Here is a 15137-nt window from a genome sequence, read left to right as displayed (position 1 = left end):
CAATAAAAATCAAACATCCAGTCAACATGATGGTGTTTGGAGTGATCACTAGTGATGGCGATGTTATGCCTCCATTCATCTTCTTACACAGCCTCAGACTCAACACAGAGGCCTACATCAAGTGTTTGGAGGAGGTATGCTGCCCTGGCTGAAGAGAGTGGCTGCTAGAAGTTCCTGTCTGGCAACAGGACTCTGCACCATGCCACACAAGCAAGAGAACCCAGTCATGGCTGTCAGACAATTTCTGTGAGCACATCGCCCCTAACATCTGGCCACCTAACTCCCCAGACTGCAACTCCCTTGATTATTATGTGTGGGGCGCAGTTGAGTAAGAGACCAATAAAACTCCTTGTAACACCAAAGATGAACTGAAGGCAATAATTATGGCAGCATTTACCAACTTAAACAAGGAGACTGTCCAGAGGAGTTGCAAGAGTCTGTGGTTGAAGGAGATTCTAGAGGCTTGTTGAAGCCAAAGGCGATTTTATTAAATAAATTTACTCTTTAGTATTTCAAGATATTTTAATGTAATTTTGGCAAATATATCTGTTAAAATGAGATGTCAGTGTTATTTTCATTTTTGCATAATTTAAACGGCAGTTTATTCACTGCACCCTGGATACCTATATATATTACTAATCAACATTAGTTAGAGAGTGACTCAAGGGCTGAGAATTATATTAATTGAAACCTTAAGTCACTCAGTAACTAATACCGATTAAATATAATAATCTTTTTCATTCACCCATTATACTTTAGTTAGTTAGAGAGGTGGAGTGGATTAAAAGCGAGACAGGGAGGAGGGTGAGTAGAGAAGAAGTGAGGAAGAAGTAGAGAAAGATGTATAATAAGGCCAAATGCACCATGTGGATACTTGAAGGGAAAGGTGAAGAATGAGAGAACAAGATGGTGAGAGGAAAGAGGGAAAGAGAAATGTTAATGATGTACTATAGGGTAGAGGAGGTGGAGTGAAAGAGGAAGAGGCAATGTGAGAGTGAGTGAGAGAACCGATAGCCAGCTGGTGAATTATGCTGCCATTCATGTGACTAGTGGAAGTGAGAGATGAAGAGAAAGAGAGAAATGTTAAAGACATGAAGAAGGGAATTACATGATTAAAGTTTGTTGAAGAGGTAAACAGAAAGAGAGAAAAATAAAGTGATAAGCAGAGGGAAATTTTAAAATCATATAATATATTATTGTGACTGGAAGTGAAATAATAAATACAAATCATCCTTTCTTTCTTAAATAACTTCACTAAATCTTTTTCGTTCTGTGATATTTCCATGGGTGTCACTAGCATATATATGTATATTACAATTGTAGAAAGAATATTAAGATGTTTATTTAAATGTCTATAGCAGAGTTGTCTCCCTTCCTAATTAATACATTTTTACATCCACTTTCTGGAAGGCTGCACTGGGCTCCATTTGTCTGTTTGGCATGGTTTCTATGGTTAGATGCCCTTCCAAATGCCAACCACTTTACAAAGTGTACTGGGTGCCTTTTATGTGGTGCTGGCATGAGTGCATTTCTACATGGTGCAAGCACAGGTGCCTCTCGTGGAGGCCCATGGCTTAGTGCTTCAGGTACTGGGCTCATAATCGCAAGATTGTGGTTTTTGATTCCTAGACCAGGCAACATGTGTTCTTGAGCAAAACACTTCATTTAATGTTGCTCTCGGCTGGCAAAAATGACTAATCCTGCAATGAACCGGTGTCCAGTCCAGATGGGGAACATATACACCATGAAACTGGGAAGCTGGCCCTTATGAGTTGGTATGATTTGAGAAGGTAACTTTTTTTACAGGTGCCTCTTACATGGCACCAGCACAGGTGCTCTCTATGTGATGCTGGCACAGCTCTGTGGTTCAGGCATGGGTGCTCTTTACATGACACTGATACAAGTGCCTTGATGTGGTGACGCACATTCTTTTATTCTTTTACTTGTTTCAGTCATTTGACTGCAGCTACGCTGGGGCACTGCCTTAATGGGTTTTAGTCAAATTGACCTCAGGACTTATTCTTTGTAAGCCTAGAATGTATTCTATTGGTCTCTTTTTCCGAACCACTAAGTTATAGGGACATAAACACACTAACATCAGTTGTCAAATGATGATGATAGAGACAAACTCAGATAAAGACACACGCACACACATAAATATATACAACAGGCTTTTTTCAGTTTCTGTCTACCAAATCCACTCTCAAAGCTTTGGTCAGCCTGAGGCCATAGCCAAAGACACTTGCCCAAGGTGCCACACAACGGGACCAAACCTAGAACCATGTGGTTGGGATGCAATCTTCTTACCATACAGCCATACATGTGCCTATATATATATATATATATATATATATATATATATATACACATGCATACACACACACATATATACATACCTGTATGTACACCTATATGTGTGTGCCTGTGTGCATGTATACACACACATGTATATACAAAAATCTGTAAAACTTTCCAGAAGTTTATCATTTAGGCATATATGCACATGTCTAGACATGCAATTATATGAATGAAGAGTACATACATAAAACAAAACATACAAATCTGCACATGCACCGACTCCAAATACTGCATATATATATATATATATATATACATACATGCAAAAACATCCTGTTGATGTTGAAATTCCAGTGAAGGAGCCTTGGGTCTAGGTTAGAAACTGGCACTTTTTCTATTGGCAAGAAATCTTGAAATAAAACTGAATAATGACATACAGTGTGGCTGTGTGGTAAGAAGCTTACTTCCCAACCACATAGTTTCAGGTTCAGTCCCACTGCGTGGCACCTTGGGCCAGTGTCTTCTATTGTAGCCACGGGCTGACCAAAGCCTTGTGAGTGATTTGGTAGACGGAAACTGAAAGAAGCCCGTTGTATCGTTGCCAGTACTGCCTGACTGGCCTTCGTGCGAGTGACACGTAAAAGCACCCACTACACTCTCTGAGTGGTTGGCGTTAGGAAGGGCATCCAGCTGTAGAAACTCTGCCGGATCAGATTGGAGCCTGGTGTTGCCATCCGGCTTCACCAGTCCTCAGTCAAATCGTCTAACCCATGCTACCATGGAAAGCGGACGTTAAACGATGATGATGATGATGATGATGATGATGATATATATATATATATATATATATATATATATATATATATATATATGTATATATTTGTGTGTGCATCTGTGCCTGTCTCCTACCCCCATTGCTTGACAACTGATATTGGTATGTTTACATCCCCGTAACTTAGCGGTTCAGCAAAAGAGAATGATAGAATAAGTACTAGGCTTGCAAAGAAAAAGTCCTGGGGTCGATTTGTTCGACTAAAGGCAGTGCTCCAGCATGGACACAGTCAAATAACTGAAACAAATAAATACATATATAAAAGGTGGCTAAAATAATGGTTTTCAAAAATAGCTGAATGATAAGTACCAAATCAACCTCACTGCAAATTTTTAAGTGTATATGTTTTTATAACAAAGATAATTATAGCTAAGTGATTAAGCAGATTTGACCTACAATTATCAGTCGTGCTATTGTTCATAGTTTCTTTCAACTAGCTGTAGAAGATTAGAGCAGTTCATGGATAATCTTGTCATGAGGAATAAAGCCTGTAAGCCAACAGGTTATCCACAGGTTAAATAATAAACAATAAATTTCATTTTTTTCTCTTTTTTTGTTTTGTTTTTACCACATATGATATATACTACTGAAATAGAAGACTTCGGTTTTGGATCAACTGAAGTAAATTAAGTAGATGGTTAATCCCAAAGTTAGAAACTGATAAGACTAGATTTCATGTCTAACAGCTGAAAGAACTGTAATTAGAGAAGCTTGACTGAAATAATAATAATAATAATAATAATCCTTTCTATCATAGGTACAAGGCCTGAAATTTTGGGGAATAGGGCTAGTTGATTATGTTTACCCCAGTGCTCTACTGGTACTTATTTCATCGACCCTGAAAGGCAGAGTCAACCTCGGCAGGATTCGTACCCAGACTGTAAAGATGGACAAAATGCTAACAATTCTGCCAACTTGCCACCTTTATAATAATAATATGCCCTAATGCAGTACCAGGCAGTGGCTCTTATGGCTTCTAATCTTAATCCACTGAAAGTATCATCATGTTCGTGTTTTGTCTTGGTATAAAAGATGGGCTACAACATTCTGCTCAATACCACAGACTTGCTTGTCAGTTGTTTGACCTTAACCAGTCAAGCATGTCCCTTGGTGGCTAATAATATGTGCATCTCTGATCATGAGCAGAAATATTGGGGAAGCATCATAGCCATATGTTGGTAGGAATTCTTTGGAGTTTGAATAATTCACTTCCGGAAACATGGCTTTTTCATTCATCATCCTTAAACAACCTTTATTCAGGGACCTTAACCTGAAGAAAATTTCTAACTGCTGTTTATTTTGATATGAGATCACCATGTTGCACACATATGGTTGTGACGCATGTGCCTGTTGTACTCTTATCAGACTGATAGTCATGATGAGTATATTGAGCTTCATATATTTGTCACTTTGATGGCATGCATTGCTCTCTCACTCAATAATAATAATAATAATAATAGTTTCAAATTTTGGCACAAGGACAATAATTTTGGGGAGGGGGTAAGTTCATTACATCAACCCCAGGGCTCAACAGGTGTTTATTTTATAAACCCCAAAAAGATGAAAGATAAAGCTGACTTACGCAGATACTGAACTCAGCACACCAGCATTTTGTCTGGTATGGTAATAATTTTGCTAGTTCACCATCTTAATAAGGATTTTAAATTTTGGCACAAGGCCAGCAATTTTATGGGAGGGTTTAAGTCAATTACATTGACCCCAGTGTATGACTGGTACTTATTTTATGGACCCCGAAAAAAGGATGAATGGCAAAGTCAACCTCGGAAGAATTCGAACTCAGAACATAAAGATGGATGAAGGCATGCTAACGATTCTGTCAGCTCATCACCATAATAATAATAATAATAATAATAATGGTAATCACAACAACAATAATGATAATGGCTTCTGACTTAGGCAAAAGGCCAACAATTTTGAGAGAAGAGAAGAAACTTTACAGAAATTTGACACCATCATCCCCATCACTAGATTGGTCCTACATTTTATTGACCCTGGAGGGAAGAAAAGCAAAGTTTGCAGTGGGATTTGAACCAAGAATGTAAAAAGTCTTATGTAAAGAGTTAGAAAAATTCTGCAAGGCATTTTTATTCCTATGTTCTAATGATTCTACCAATTTACCACCCTTAAATAATTATCTCTAACCAAGGTACAAGTCTTGAAATTCTAGAGAAGGGGAGCAGCTGATTTAATCAAATCCAGAAGGGTAAAAGGCAAAGTTGACTGCAGTAAGATTTAAACAGTAGAGAGTGAGGACAAATACTGCAGAAAAATTTTTATGATGCCCTGACAATTCTGTCCATCTCCTGCCCTAATAATAATAACAACAAACCATCCAACCCATGCTAACATGGAGAACAGATGTTAAAAGACGATGATGTTAAAAGATGCTGAATTGGCATCAAACATGATTAAGTCGGTCACTTGGAAAATAATCCTGTTTAACCCCTTTAACATCCAGATTAGTTTGTCAAATGCAATGCTTATTTATTCACATTGTTTTAAATTATTCATGCAATATTTTGAGGCATTAAGATTTTGACGATGTGCTTGTTCAGTTTTAGATTAATGTCGTAGAGTAAGGTAAGAAAGGCCAGATTTGACCAGTTTGAACATAAAACAAGTAGAATATTTTGGATGGATATGGCTGGTTTAAATGCTAAACGGTTAATGATGGTGGGTGATCATCAGAAAAATAGTTTCTCAATAAAACTACTGGTGGTAATGTTACCTTAAAACACTAACCTCATCATGAGTGAAAATGTCAAATAGGATTACAGATAAAACTGAAACGGAAGGCTGTGGAGCTAAAGTTGTTTGGAGTAGCAGGCAGGTGATACAGGAACAGGTCTCTTGTTAGTCATCATGCCGTTTCTACAAATAAGACCCTCAGTTTAGATAAAAGTAACTACACCAGTACAGTATGTATATGTGCTAGAAAGATGAGAGAAGCTTGTTAAAACCACTTAAATGAAAGAACTAAACAAGCTGGTAATGAAACTTTATGAGCAATCCTAATATAGAATGTCAGCAATTTGGAAAGAGATAGATGTATCTCCAATGACAAAGTAAAAACTGGCTGGGCAAACATGCCCTATAAAGCACAATAGCAACCTATTCAACTTGGAATTGGAAGAAATTAAATAAATTGAAAACCCAATGAAGATCATGGTGAAGAAAATATAGAGGCAGGGTTAAGCTATCATAGTGAAGAAGGTGCTAAGTTGGGTAGAGAGGAAAATGTGGTAGGATGGTTGAAGTGAGAAGGAGACTGAATTAATGGACAAGATATTAGACCAGCTTGAATAAAATAATAATGAAAAAGCCTGGTAAACTAAGACAGTATGATAGAAAGAAAAATAAAGCAAAAGCAAAAGAAATTGACAAGGTAATAGAACATGTGTCAATTATTTCCTGGAAGTAAATACAAGGCTAGGCATTACAGAGGCATCAAGCTGTTAGATCAGGTTATAAAAGTTACGGAGAGGGTCATAGCCCAACTAATTAGGGAGCAAATCAATTTAGATGAGATGCAGCTTGGGTTCGTGCCAGGTAAAAGCACCACTGATACCATATTTCTAGTGAGACAGCTGCAGGAGAAATATCTAGCCAAGGATAAACCTCTGTACCTGGCCTTCATTGACATGGAGAAAGCCTTTGACAGGGTCCCCCATCCCTTATCTGGTGGTCAATGAGGAAACTTGGGATAGAAGAATGGTTAGTGAGAGCTGTGCGAGCCATGTACAGAGATGCTGTCAGTAAGGTGAGGGTTGGAAATGAGTACAGTAATGAATTCCGGGTAGAGGTAGGGGTCCACCAAGGTTCCGTCCTCAGCCCCCTCCTATTTATCATAGTCCTCCAGGCGATCACAGAGGAATTCAAGACAGGTTGCCCCTGGGAGCTCCTCTATGCTGATGACCTTGCACTAATTGCGGAGTCACTACCAGAACTAGAGGAGAAGTTTCAGGTGTGGAAACAAGGACTAGAATCGAAGGGCCTTAGAGTCAACCTAGCAAAAACCAAAATCCTAATAAGTAGGAAGGTAGATAAAACACAAACCCCTTCAGGTAGATGGCTCTGCTCAGTATGCAGAAAAGGAGTAGGTAGTAACTCTATAAGATGTACCCGGTGCAAGCTATGGACACATAAGAGGTGCAGCAATATCAAAGGCAGATTAACTATGAAGTTAGTTTTTGTATGTGGCAGATGTTCAGGTGCAATAAACACTGTAAACAAACAAGAAACAACTTCTATCTCATTCCAGGGAGAAAAACTAGAGGTAGTCGATAGCTTCCGCTATTTGGGTGACCAAGTTAGTAGTGGGGGTGGGTGCGCTGAAAGTGTAGCTGCTAGAATAAGAATAGCCTGGGCCAAGTTTAGAGAGCTCTTACCTCTGCTGGTGACAAAGGGACTCTTACTCAGAGTAAAAGGCAGACTGTATGACGCATGTGTACGAACAGCCATGCTACATGGCAGTGAAACATGGGCTGTGACTGCTGAGGACATGCGTAAGCTCGCAAGGAATGAAGCCAGTATGCTCCGCTGGATGTGTAATGTCAATGTGCATACCTGTCAGAGTGTAAGTATCTTGAGAGAAAAGCTGAACATAAGAAGCATCAGTAGTGGTGTGCAAGAGAGACGATTGCACTGGTTTGGACATGTGGTGAGAATGAATGAGGATAGCTGCGTGAAAAAGTGCCACTCCCTAACAGTTGAGGGAACCCGTGGAAGAGGTAGGCCCAGGAAGACCTGGGCTGAGGTGGTGAGGCAAGACCTTCGAACATTGGGCCTCACCGAGGCGATGACTACTGACCGAGACCTTTGGAAATGTGCTGTGCGTGAGAAGACCCGGCAAGCCAAGTGAGATCGTTGCCAGGGCCCCTGGACTGGCTCTTGTGCAGGTGGCACATAAGATGTACCATCTTGAGCGTGACCGTTGCCAGTACCGCCTGACTGGCCTTGTAGGGTTTTCGAGCGAGATCGTTGCCAGTGCCTCTGGACTGGCTCTTGTGCGGGTGGCACATAAAAGACACCATTTCGAGCGTGGCCGTTTTCGTACGGGTGACACGTAAAAGCACCCACTACACTCTCTGAGTGGTTGGCGTAAGGGCATCCAGCTGTAGAAACTCTGCCAAATTAGACTGGAGCCTGGTGTTGCCATCCGGTTTCACCAGTCCTCAGTCAAATCGTCCAACCCATGCTAGCATGGAAAGCGGACGTTAAACGATGATGATGATGATGATGATGATGTAGCAGTTGTAGTAAAAGAGGTTGGCTATAAGGTAGGTAAACCGAGAATGAACAAACACCCTGATGTAAAAGACAAACAGAAGAGTGTCAAGTGCTTATGATGAGAGGGGAATTAACTACAGCTCCCTAAAGAAGGTACACCAAGGAAACAAGCACCATTAAAACACTAGAAAGAAAATATAATGTAAAGAAGGAAAGAGGGGGGGGGAATAAATGTTGTATTAGAACTGAAGTATAGAGTGACAGCAAAGTAACTAAGATAAAACAATATGAGAAGAGAATAGATCAGTTTCAGTAAAACAAACTGTTCTAAAATCCTCACAAGAGATTATTTGAAAAATTGAAGGAGGTAGAAAGTGTTAACTTATTAATGGATGTCTCTGGAATGGAAGTATCCTAAATTAGGTGACTAAGGATAAGACAACTCTGTTATGTCAGACAAACAGAAAGGTGCTGAAGTCTCAAATAACAGCTTGATAACTAGCTTACCACTACTATGGAAACTGTCAAGTATGTTTACAATTAAGATCAGTGTACACTTAGAGGTACACAACCTACTCCCTAATGAACAGAAAAGGTACCAGAAAAATTTAAGAGGGACAAAGGGCCAACTATCAATAGACAAACTGATAAGAAACTGTAAGATGGACTGGCTTAGCAATGGGGTGGAATGCTTACAAAAAAAGCATGTGACATAGACCCCCACACTTGGAGGTTGAAGATACTCAAAATGCTAAAAATTCCAAATAACATCACTGAATTGATATGTGTAAAGTAGGAAAATTATAAAATGAAACTAAAAGCAGGAAGGCACCCACTTGGAAATGTCACAATAAATTGGAGTACTTTCCAAAGTCATTTCCTATCATTGCTCTTTTACCACACTCTTTAGAACTGAGGAAGGTAAAAGCATCGGAGGAAAAAAAAAAAAAAAAAAAAAAAACAGAAGATAGTTAACCATTTGCTACTCATGGATGACCTAAAGCTATACAGCAAGCAAAATTGAAAGGGAATTTGAAACCTTTGTGAGAGTGAAATCAGAATGGAATCTGATATTTCCAAGTGAGGAAGGCTGGATTGTAAATGATGATGATGATGATGATGATGATGATGACAGAATATAGGAGGAATGAACAGAAATAATAAGATATTTTCAGCTTGCAGAAAAAGGAGTCAAATATATAATTCTCTATCAATGAAACAAAGAAAATTTATAAACATGCATTTAACCCTTTTGACATTAACTAATCTGCTATTTAAAAATCCTCATATATAAATTACAACTTCCTGTCATAATGTGAAGACATGTTCTACACAGCAGATTTAGTTATTTTTCCTAAACCCTCCAAAATCAGTCTAAAAATTAATTGAAACACAAAGGTAGTGCATTTCAACAGAAATATGGTAATGAAAGGATTAAGACAGAGATGTATTGAGAACAATGGAAAAGCATAAATGAAATAACATTGAATGTTGTTTTATAAAATATATGCTTAAATAATAGTGTGTTAAAGTGAAGACAAAACATTGAAATGAATTGAAACTGTGGTAAGGAATTGGTCTGCATTGTGCTCATGGCAAGAGACAATGGAGATTGATGTGGCTAATGTTTCTCTTGGGCAGGGACAAAAGTTCAAAAAGCTGAGAGTCTAGGGAATGACTATGAATTGTGTTTAGTACTAGGTCTGGGCACAATATGCATGATGGGAAGATATGCGTGGGTCAGATAAGCCACTATAGTAGTGGTAGAAAAGTCAGGGTGAGTAGACAGCACATCCGTAGGTCAGAAGTTGTAGTTTGTTAACAAGTGATTTCTTGCAAATCAGACAGATGGCCTTTTTTGAATGGAACCTAAAACATCTGTATGTGTAGAAGTAGAAGCAGCATTATATTCCAAGTGGTAGGAGAAGTATTCCATTGTGGATCTCAAATTTTTTACAAAAGTTCAGATAAGATTAGGATTCCTTTAATATCCAAAAATTTATTTAGATTTCATCTTAATCTTCTTTTCTCTAACTGCAAGAAGTGTATATTAACTATAATTTAAATCGTTGAAGTGACACATTGAGCAGAACACTTAGCTCTCAGACAGCAAACCAGCTTTATAAATTCCCAGTTGGAGCTGTTTTACTTCACTCCTATTTCATCTTTTCGCCAACAGGATGACAGCTTCTTCACCAATGGATTCCAAGCACTGCAGCACTGATGGCAGAAGTGCATGAACCACAAGAAGAACTATGTTGCTCAATAAACATCATTTGGTCACTTAAATCTGAAATCTTATGTCTATATAACAAATCAGGAATTTCTCATAATCTTGAAGAAATCAGTGAAGAATGGTATTTTATGAGACCGATATATAAGAGCAAGATGTAGGACAGTGGCTAAGGAAAAGCAAAATGAACTTGAGACTTAATAGCTTCACACAAGCACTTTATCCAGATAATATAATTTCTAACCAATGTTCACTTTGCTCACATATTTTTTTTATTATATACATATATATGAAAGGATACACAAAATGTTACTGCAAACAATTGCTAGACCATCTATTGCTACAATCACAAGACAGAGGCCATTTCAAATAGCCTTATTGGAATTGATAAAATAGTTGTAGGCTTGGCAAACTATGTAGTTTAAAGTTCTATCTTACTGCATCATTTTTTTTCACTGGAGCTTTTGGGCCAATTAATGCCTTGAGTGGAAAGAGTAGATAAAAACTATATGAAAGCTCAACAAATTGTCTTGTAACTCCGCACTTTCAAAAGTAAGTGGAATACAAACGAATCACTAACTTGAAAACTGGACAAGAGTTAGAAGCAGGAAGAGCATCCTGTTGCAAAGAAACACCTCAATAAATATTTGTCCAACCCAATGCTAACATGGAAAAACAGACATAAAACAAATGAATGAGTATCATTAATACATAATTTCATATATACAGAATATTCTGTTATATTGAAAATTTTTTTTAAATATTCAACAATTTAAAATTATATCCATTGAAAGAAATGCTTCCCAAATGATGAAAATTAAAGATTACTGAGATCTAATTGAAATATATCTCTGATTTATTGTTTCTCTAAATGAAACTAATAATGATGTACACAATGTTTTTCATTAAAAGGGAACAAGAATCCAATTATAAAATAATATAGTACAATACGATTCAAGGTTGGTCCTGGGATGTTTACACAAATAAATGAAAGTAAGGGATGGAAACAGAGAGTGTGTAAGTGAGGGTGAAAATATTTAGTTCATAAACACCAGCACCAGGGGCTTATATTTGTGATTATGTTAAAGTGAATTAAAAGTAAACTAGGTGTGTGATTCATAAATTTTTGGAATTAATCATTTCTTTGACTATACATTTCATCTGCTGTACCCTGTACCATATCTTTATTTAAAAGGATGGGTCATACAACAGTCTAGAAAACAGTAAGAAGACCATCAATGTCAGCTTGGGGGTGCTATTATTCACAAAGTCCCCAAAAGAAGGTATGCCTTCCAGTTTAAAAACTAATGGATTCAGATGGAAATATTGTGATGTAACAAGATGATCAAGTAATTACAACAATACTATGTTCATGTTAATAGGTGATTCTGTTAAACTCCTAATGAAATGAGTTTACAATACAGGTTTGATTCTTGGCAAGAGGCATTTCATTTATTTCTTGTGTCTGTTATTTCTAGATATAGTGAAAAGTCTGAATAATAATAATCTCTACAGAACTGAATTGTTTAAGCACTGCACAAAAACAATGCTTTTAGTGATCAAAGGATTTATAAAAAATTAACTGACATTTTCACACACGACCTGTTAAATGAGGTGAATGGACAGCCTTAATTGATATCTATATGAACATGTATGTAGACCCTTCAACTAAAAACTATGTAGTATTACCTGCATTCTAACTTTGCATATCCCATATAGCATCCATTCTATATTATATTTTAGTTGATAAACTGAATAGGTGCAGTAGAAGCAATGAAGCCCTGAAAGAGAAGGGAGGGGAGAGGTTTCAATTAAGTCCCAGGAAAATTTTGTAGAGGAATAAGGGATGGAAACAGAGAGTGTGTAAGTGAGGGTGAAAATATTTAGTTCATAAAAACTATGTGAATAGATTCTACTGTTATTTTTCAATTGCAGTGGGGTAAATACAAAGTTGATTCCAGTGGATTAGAACTCCTATACATGAGATGATGATAATTTCTTTATCATTGCCTTTAGGGCAACAGATAGGAGGACATTACAGGGATAGGTTATAAAAGGTGTGTGTGAAGAGGTTTTACAAATAAATTATGTATGGAAAAAGTAATGGTATTCACAGATTACACACACAGTTACCCAGGGCTAATCAAGAAATTCAACACATCCAGGATTTCTCTTCCAAGAGCAAGTGCCCTCTCTCAACTCTTTTCTCTTGCCTGTAGGCACACACCAATAATTCCTAACAAAGGTACAAAGCCAGTAACTTGGTGGAAGGGTTCAGCAGTACGATATTAACCTCAGTAAAACACCTAGTGTTATTCTCTACCATTTGTGCCTACCATATATTCTAACATCAACACATCAACTTGTAATTTATCTTTGAAGTGGCAGCCACACCTAAATGTGAAATATGTGTGTGTACACACATATACACACACACTTGGAATTGAACTACCGCTGACGGAACTTGAACCACCACTACCGCTTGCTGGCAAGCGGTTGAGGTGCGGTTCAAATTTTGTCAATGGGTTTGAATAACTAGAATAAAAGAATGCAATACAAACACGTATGTCATTAAATTTTCTAAAAAACTCAAAAGCAATGCTTTAAATAAATATATTTATTATTGTAGAAAAATATATTTACTAGGGATAGTATTGTTCGATCCTTGTAGTAGTGACTCCACCAGATTTCTTTTACAAGTTAGTTACATGAATGATTTCTTATTCGTTGCCTAAAGTACAATAACCTGGTCTGTAACTTTATTGGGTCAAACAATATCATCCTTATAAAATATATATCTTATACAATTACAAATTTCATAGGAAGAAAATATGATTAATCATATAAAGTTAAAAGCTTGTTTCAGAAAATTTAACGATTCTCATGTTTTGTATTCTGGTTTAATTTGTTTTTCTGAGTGTATTCAAGAAATTCCTTACAAAAGAAATATTATGTATAAAATTTTAATAAAAACACCTCAAAAGATTTACTAAAATAAAAGTATTTCCTCATTTGTTATATTACATATTGATAAACATACCTTAAACAAATTTTCAACAAGTTCTAGGCAATGCTATGAACTATAGATAAAGTATACAAAAAGAATATAATTTCTTAAAGAAGTAAGCAAAGGAAAGAGAAAGTGTCTGGCGTGCAACCCTTTTCCAGATCGGAGTTTCGGAGACCTTTATTACTTTAATAATGGTAATCGTGACACTGGTTTAAAGGTTACAATAATATAAAAGAATAGGATTACTTTAATTCTTTAAAATCGGAGAAATATTAGGGATAAAACGATCAATTTAGAGTGTAGCGTATTAAAATATTTAACAACTCAAAATTATATCCATTGAAGGAAATGCTTCCTAAAAGATGAAAATTAAAGATTACTGTCATCTAATTAAAATATATCTCTGATTTATTGTTTCCCTAAATGAAACTAATGGTGATATATACGATACATTTTTCATTAAAAGGGAACAAGACTCCAATTATAAAATAATGTGGTACAATATGATTCAAAGTGGATCCTGGGATGTTTACACAAATAAATGAAAATAAGGCATAAAAACAGTGTGTGCAGGTGAGGGTGAAAATATTTACTTCGTAAACACTAGCACCAGGGACTTATATTTGTGATTATGTTAAAATGAATTAAAAGTAAACGTTCAGAAAGAGATATAGCGTAAATATATTTAGTCTAAAATATATACTCTAATAATATCAAATAAGGTTAATGAGGTTTTCTAAAGAACTGAATCCAACCCCATCTTAAATTGAAGAAAATAAACAATTTACAATGAATCGTACAAAAACCATCGTAAAAAATATAACTAAAAAACATTTATTTTACGTAATTAAAAAATGCGCACATAGAGAGGATATGGGTAGTATTAAGAAAAAAAGCGAAAAAATAAAAAGTAATTTTACAATAATCAACAATCTGGTCTTAATTATAGAGAAAACAAAAGCGATTTCATAGAGTCATGTCCATGTGACTTGACTTACCAAAAATTTCGCATATTTATGATGAAATGAAAATTAAATGTTTTCGCTTTTGCATGTGCGCATCGTATGGCGTGATGTGTGAAAGAGTTGAGTGCAAAACATTAGCGACCAAGGAACAGACCTTTGTCAGTGAGAACATGAGAATCAAGTTAAATCTACCAACCGACGTCAGCGAGCACTTCTCTGTGTATGTGAAATCCTGCGACAATCTAACAACAATAAAACAAAATTTAGTGAGTCGAGCCGAACGTTGGTTGAACTTGGAGTTGTGTGGAATATTTTCAGCAACTTTGCAACACCAGGTTCGATTAGTTAGCTCTAACAAACAGGGGAGCCAACTTCGTCAAACCACTTGTCTCTATTTACTTAAGATTTGTGCTTCTCCGTAGTTATAATTTCTGTGTAAATGTACGAATATTTGTTATATAAATATATATATTATATGGATTAATTCCTAGCATTTTACGGTTCAATCAATCTGAACAACATCTATCATATTTTAGGTGTTTCGAGGCT

General features: G+C 36.6%; 1 protein-coding gene across 4 annotated transcripts in view; it reads right to left on the bottom strand.

Annotated features, from left to right (window-relative positions):
- Positions 1-14931, bottom strand: part of LOC106884402 (sterol regulatory element-binding protein cleavage-activating protein) — a 47781-nt gene extending 32850 nt beyond the window's left edge. For 2 of the 4 annotated variants that reach the window (XM_089361865.1, XM_089361852.1), the window contains exon 1: positions 14785-14931. The gene's annotated coding sequence lies outside the window, so the exon portion shown is untranslated. Of the gene's footprint in view, positions 1-14621 lie in introns of all 4 variants that reach the window. The other 2 variants (XM_089361858.1, XM_089361862.1) reach the window with 2 other exon arrangements.
- Positions 14932-15137: the final 206 nt, after the last annotated feature.

The sequence above is a fragment of the Octopus bimaculoides genome, chromosome 1, assembly GCF_046866305.1.
Source record: "Octopus bimaculoides isolate indiv1 chromosome 1, ASM4686630v1, whole genome shotgun sequence".
Classification (NCBI taxonomy): domain Eukaryota; kingdom Metazoa; phylum Mollusca; class Cephalopoda; order Octopoda; family Octopodidae; genus Octopus; species Octopus bimaculoides.
The sequence above is the reverse complement of the archived record's forward strand: the minus strand, read 5'-3'. Positions and strand labels throughout refer to the sequence as shown.